Source organism: Echiichthys vipera (genome assembly GCF_963691815.1).
Source record: "Echiichthys vipera genome assembly, chromosome: 11".
Lineage (NCBI taxonomy): Eukaryota > Metazoa > Chordata > Actinopteri > Perciformes > Trachinidae > Echiichthys > Echiichthys vipera.
In genome coordinates this window covers 8283120-8289882 of record NC_139836.1, presented here as the reverse complement: position 1 = coordinate 8289882, position 6763 = coordinate 8283120, and positions in this window count along the sequence as shown.

Genomic DNA, 6763 nt, shown 5'->3' with positions numbered 1-6763 from the left:
AGCCATGATCATAATGTCACTTATTTATCAGGCAGGAAACAGGACATTTTTAATGCAGGTGGTAAATCTACTTGGTGAAGGTATAGAGTTTAACATTTCTCATATCTCACCAACCCATTTTTACTTTCTCTACTATGTTGTGAATTGATCAGCATTGACTGAACATTTCTTCACATTAGTCCCAAACATTTTCCACTGCCCTGCACTTTGTTCCCAGAAAGCTTGAATATGGCATGTGTATCACCTTTGATGTGTTAAGAGTGGCAGGAGTGAATGTGAAGCTGAGGGAAATAAGGCTGGCATTTTAGTTGCTTGTATGTGCACTTTCATGTTTTAGGATTTTTAGCATCCACACTGTCCAATAGAAGAAATGTATATCTATTTGAAACCCCACACACATCACGCTATCTTGCTCACTGTCACCTGTCTAGCATGCTACTGCATAGCAATAGCACACAACTTCTTGCTGTGCCCCACCCTACTTGCCTAATCACAGGCTAATTTTACCATGTTGGGATATAAATTTACTGGGTACTAAAAGGGCCACTCTGTGTTGCCTTATGGCTGCTGTGTGGCTGAGGGAGGCCTTTTTTTTATTATTATTATATCCAACTGCTCTCTCACCATCTGGCCACATCCCTAACATCAGTGTGCTGATGTGGAGGTGACTGTGGTGTAGAGTGAACTAAGGCCCGTTTGTCCTGCCCTCTACTCTGTCCAACCCTGGTAGGGCCACGTTAGGCTGAAGTTAACATTAAGGAGACAGAAAGAGTAGAGATGGAGCTGGATGGATTCCTCATGTGGCAACCGTTTGCTCACAGAGAGGGCTAGGGATTTGCTGAAGTAAATAGCACTTTAATTGTGTATTTTTGTTCTACGGTGCAGACTGCAAGTATTAGGACAGTGACCTTGTTTCCGCTGTGTTGGCCTTTTTACTCCAGCATATTTGATTTGAAATGACAGTTGGGCGCAGCAAAAACGTATTTTTGCATCATTACTGGGTATACATAATAAGAATTTACAGCTGTTTGTACAAATTCCCCCTCTTAAACATAAGTGATCCTAATAATATTTGGTTGAACAATGCAATAAGTCACTGCTGAATTCTGACACACACAAGTGGACATTTGGTGTCTATGGTGGTTCTGAGAGGTCTTTATACTTGCTTGTTTTGGTCATTTCTATTTGCCAGTCTGGTCTCAAGCAAGTAAAACATCCTCAGTTGGACTGAGGTCAAGTGACTTCATGCTCAACCCACACTAAACGCTGAGAGTTGGCACTTTAACCTCATAGTTGTCGTTTCATTACCGATATGCTGCACTACAGAGCAAGAACTGAAAACTTCCTACTGTCCAAATATTTACGGACAGCACTTTTTGTGTTTTAGCTCAAAATGGCCAGAGTTGTGTGGGTGTTTAAGAAAAAGCCTGCGGTCCTGAACTATTTCACTTATATTCAGGCATTGTAAGTGGTGTCGATGGAGTTCTATTCTCCACCATGCTGCAGATTAGGTGCACACGTGTGTTGTGTGGGAGTATTTTAGTGTATGGACAGAGCCACGCGGAGGGTTCCAGTGTAGGGGTTGCAGAGTAAACTGTGAGGGGTGATGACAGTGACTCCTATGAACAATGCCTCTTTGCCCCTGACACCCCCCACCCCCCACCCCCCATTCTCAGGCAGGCCAATTGCAAGGAGAGTCCCAGGACCCTCTCAACCCAGTTTTCCCCATGGGAAATATCTGACATTAACCGTAGCACATGTTTGCCATATAACCCATAGATTTAGGAGGAAAAAAAACATTGTATGTATGATGAATTATGGAGTTATGTAATAGGAGCCTGATGAAAAGACGTTTTCTTCTTCTGTGGTGCATTAACCGTCTGGAACACATACATTTGCACACACTTGCTATCACACTTCTTCTGACACCTGCACTACCCCAGGTATTGACACACATCCACACCCTCCCACCACCCCACCCTAAGCCAGGGGATGTGTAAACATGGACCACATTTAGCCAGCACCACCTTTCTGTGTTCCTCGCCCCAAAAGAAGGGAGAGCAGAGATCGGTGTTTGTGTATATTCTATGTTCTTAAGAAATACAAAATGCCGTGAATTGAACTATTTTGACCTTATATTGTCATTAGTATGACACTATTTAGCTGCACTATGAGAGCCTCGTTTGTGGCATGAAACCACTGGGTCTCGTCTGGATGAGAGACAGGCTGGTTGTGTCGCTAGCTGTCCCACTAAACCACAGCAACAGCCCTGCATGAAGGACTCCTACCCCCACCTCGGTACGACTCATGGTTTCAGCTCGAACAGGACAAAGTCAAAAAGATATTTTAAACTTTTTTTTTTTCATGTTCCCATATATATTTTAGAAAGCTGGGTTAAGTGCTATATGCAAAACAGAAAAAGATGTATGAAAGAATTATTATTTTTCATCATTACTTCTCCCTAATATGCAATGGAGTGTAGTGTAACAATGGTTGCAATCCTCTGTCACTTTAATGCTGTATGTGCACATTGGTTGCTGTGTGGATGTGGGTGCTGAGGCAACAGGACTTGACAATGATGGGAACTAATGGTTGTCACTCTGCAGCACCGCCGTGTTCCCAGACTGCTTTATTCGTTCTGACCAATCACAAGAGCCCTTTAAGTCCCGGGCTGCAGCCACTGCCACAGGCTGAGCGAGCTGTCGTCAGACGAATATCGCTGTTCCATTTTCTTCTGCTTTTCCTCGCCTTTTATTTTCTTTCCTTTTTTTTTGTTTTTCTTCTGCTGTCAGGTAGGATTTGGAGCGTGTAAATGGCATAATCATGTTCACATTTCACTGTCTGTTCTGTGTATCTGCTTCACCATTCAAAGAGAAAAAAAAACAGTTGTTTTCCAGTATAACCTGTTCATTTTTAAGAGCCGTATGATGCGACACTTGTAGCTGTCACTCTTGGTGCTTGGCTTATGCTTCATTGTCTTAATATTCCAAATAAAACTGTTAAGTGTAATCCACACTGGCCCATGATATAATATTGAGTTGTTTGTCTTTTCTTTATCACGCCGTAATACACTCCTTATAGTGTAGAGTCGGGGTTTAGAATGACGTGTGGGCGTTTTGATTTTAATGTTCAAGAAACAATGGCGCTGGATCGCTTTAAACCAAAACCTTCAGCGTTCAGTACATACCAGATATCTTTTTGCCTACCCAACCAGTGTATTCCAGTGACTAAAATTACACTTAAATCATCATTTAATTGAGTTGGGGCTGCAAAACATTAAAACGGCAACAAACTCCTGTCCCTTTTGGGTATTTTCAAAGAGCGATATAACTATAAGATCACAGGAAACGATACAACATGCTTTCAATGAATGAAATGAAACGTACATGTCAGCACATACTGTATATTCTCCTTTAATTTAAATAGCAAAATGATATATATAAATCATAAACGGTCATTTAAGTCTCGTGATGTCCTGCAAAATGTGACATTAACAAGCAAATTCAATAAGCACAAGAAACAAAAACTTCTCTCCCATTGGGTGGCTTCTATCTGACAGCTGTATTAAGCCCTCGTGTCAGTTTGTAAGGTGCTGATCCAGAGGACGGTGGGATGGCCCCAAGCCTCCTGCTTTAATCAAGGCCATGGGCAAATCCAGAACAAATGAAGCGATACTCCACATCGCAACTTAAAGACATAAAAAATCCACTACTAATCCTTCTTATTGGCTAATTTTATTATTGGCGACACGGTGGTGTGGTGGTTAGCACTGTTTTCTCCGGGTTCTCTGGCTTCTTGACACAGTCCAAGGACGTGCACGTGTTCGGTTCATTGATGACTCTAAATTGTCTGTAGGTGTGAATGGTTGTCTGTCTCTGTCTGTCTCTATGTGCCCTGCGATAGACTGGCGTCCTGTCCAGGGTGGACCCCGCCTCACGCCCGATGTCAGCTGAGATCGGCTCCAGCCCCCCGCGTCCCCAATAGGGACAAGCGGTTGAAGATGAATGAATGAATCCTTTTTATTTATTCTCTGCTAGAGTATAATTGATTTGGATGATCCAAGTCAAGTCTAACAGGAATCAGAAAACAAACAAGGGAATCAAGCAAAAAGGTTGGTATGAAATAAACATCTGTCGTTATGAGTGAGTTTGTACAATATCTCGTGAGGTCTGTCTTGTCGTCTCACCGTTAGTATACAGTTGCTGGTTCAGCCTTTCTCCCAAATGGACAGATGACCCCCGCACTCCTCCCAACCACCCGCTCAGCCATACAGTACCCACAGTCTAACTCCCTCACTGTGCCCAGCAGCTACGCAGACAGACACGACCAAGCTGCCTGGAACTTCACAGTTAAGTATTTGTTCATTTGAAATGAAGTATAAATAGCATGTGGGTTATCGGTTTCAAGTTAGCTACCCAAGGCTTATGAATAATTGACGCTCACCCAGAAGGAGGGTGAGGGTGAGGGTGAGCTATACGGGGCAGGAAACTTTCTGCGGGCTCAAAGAGAGGACAAGAAACCGACAAAACTGAGTAACAAACTCATAAACTTTCTACAGCCCGCAGCACTCGCACCCATGCTCTCAAAACGTACCCTCGGTTCCCCTGTTAAACCCTCCGGGCTCGCACGCCGTAATAGAAACCAAGCAATAACTCTCCGGCAATAAGTTGTGGAATCTCGAGTTGGATGTGGGTCACTGACGGGATGAGGATGAAGGTGCAGATGATGAAGTTCTTGTCAGTTTATCAGCAGGCCAAACCCTCCAGATTTCATCTCGGTGTGGCCCAGTGAGCTCTGTCTGAGACGCCTCCTTATCAGCCCGGCGCACTGGCCTCCACTGTACGCTCGACTCTATCTCTGTTGGCACATTGAGTCGCAACAAGCAGTTGTTGTTGGCAGCAGCATCAAGAGACACGGCGAGGGTGAGAACTATCACACCGCTATCAAGATGAAAGGGTGCTTTTGTCTGTTGCTCCATGCCAAGAATGTTATATAGTGTTTTTAGATTTGATAATGAGGGTTCAAACACAAAAATACAGTGTATTTTGGTAAGACGCACTTATCCAACACACTTAAATTGCCGGGATCCCCTAAGTGTTCTCACATGCAATGTACTCTCCATGTGTTGTTTTTTTGACTAAGTGTGGGAATTAAAGTGCAAAATGTTTTGGTGCGGTAAAATATTTCATGAATGTGAAATGCTGTAGTTAAGAAATCGCTAAAGAGTTAGAAGAGAAGATCAATAGCACAGTAGCCTTTTAGCTTAGCTTAGCACAAAGACTATTAACGGGGGGAATGAGCCACCTTGGTTCTGTCCAAAACCAACAAGATCTGCCGGTCTGCAGCTCTAAAGCTCACTCATACGACTTCCATGGGGAAAAATATTCAAAATCCTCCTGACATTTGTATTATCGTAAATAAAATCCCACCGGTGAGACATAAGCCTTCTCATGTGGTTCGCTCCTTATGTCCAGATAAGGATGATAACTTAAAAAAGCAGCTTTATATTTTTTAGTCAATATTTCCACTTTTTAGCAGCCTGTAAAAAAAAGAAAGAAACACCAATATCTCCCATAAGCTAAAGAGACCATCACGGGTAAAGCATGACAAAAGAGGTGAGTCATTATGGGCTGGGTCTTAGCGTAGGTGGCTAAACCCCAGAAACACTTGAATTTTTTCAGAAAGAAAAAAGAAGAAAGAAAAATGCTCATTGACAAATCATGTTGAGTTACAGAATCTGAAGGAACGGAGGCATGTCTGGACATGAAGTCATGAATTTGGCTCTATATAAAGCCAGAGCCAGCCGCTGATTAGCTTAGCTTAGCTTAACTTAGCTTAGTTTAGTACAAAGACTGGAAAAAAGGTGAAACAGCTAGCCTAGCTCTGCCTGAAATAACAAAATCCACCAACTCACACCTGTGGAGCTCACTAACCTAACGAACACTAACACTATAAACTGAAGTGAAGACTGTTTTGTGTAGCGTTTTGTATCGATTCAATAAGGAATGTGCAGTGTTAATAAGTGAGAGGAGAGTTAGTGAGGGTTTAGATGTGCTGGAAGTACCTTCGGACAGAGCCAAGCTAGGTGTTTCCAGTCTTAATGCTAAGCTAACTAGCCACTGGCTAAAGCGTCATGTTCAAAGGCGTATTTCCAAAAATAATACAGAACTATTTGGTCAAGTTGCAACACATTTGGTAATCAGGTCAGTGTTATTTTGTATTTTGAGCATACCAGTAATACCTGGGAGGCCAGCTTTACAGCCCCGTTTTCTGAAAACGTTGGCAGCGTGTGGGGAAAACTTCCCTCCCGTTCCATTTTCTTGGGCTCATCTGAGTCCTGTCTCACTTGTGAACTAGTTAGGCCTTTAATTTCCTTCACTTCTCCTGCTCTGAGCCCAGGTTTCTCCACACACCCACGGTGCTAAGCCCAGAGCTCAAGACAGATACACACCACATGGCTCCCTGCATGTCATCTGCACGCAAACTACAGTAACACCGGCAAGAAGAAGACAAGGAGGAAGAGTACAAAGAGAGGGATAGGACAGAGAGCGAGTAAGAGACACTGCTGTTGCTTTGCTAATGTTGGAGTGCCGCCAAGTCTGTGGCGGCAAAGTGAGCGTTGACCTCCGGTTAACCTTACACCAATGCACACACACACAGGCGTGTAGGCGTGCGCTCACACAAGGCTTACATCCATATTTCATTGCAGAAATATATCCGCCCGACAGTATTTTACACCCACTACGGAGCTCACCTCCCACTG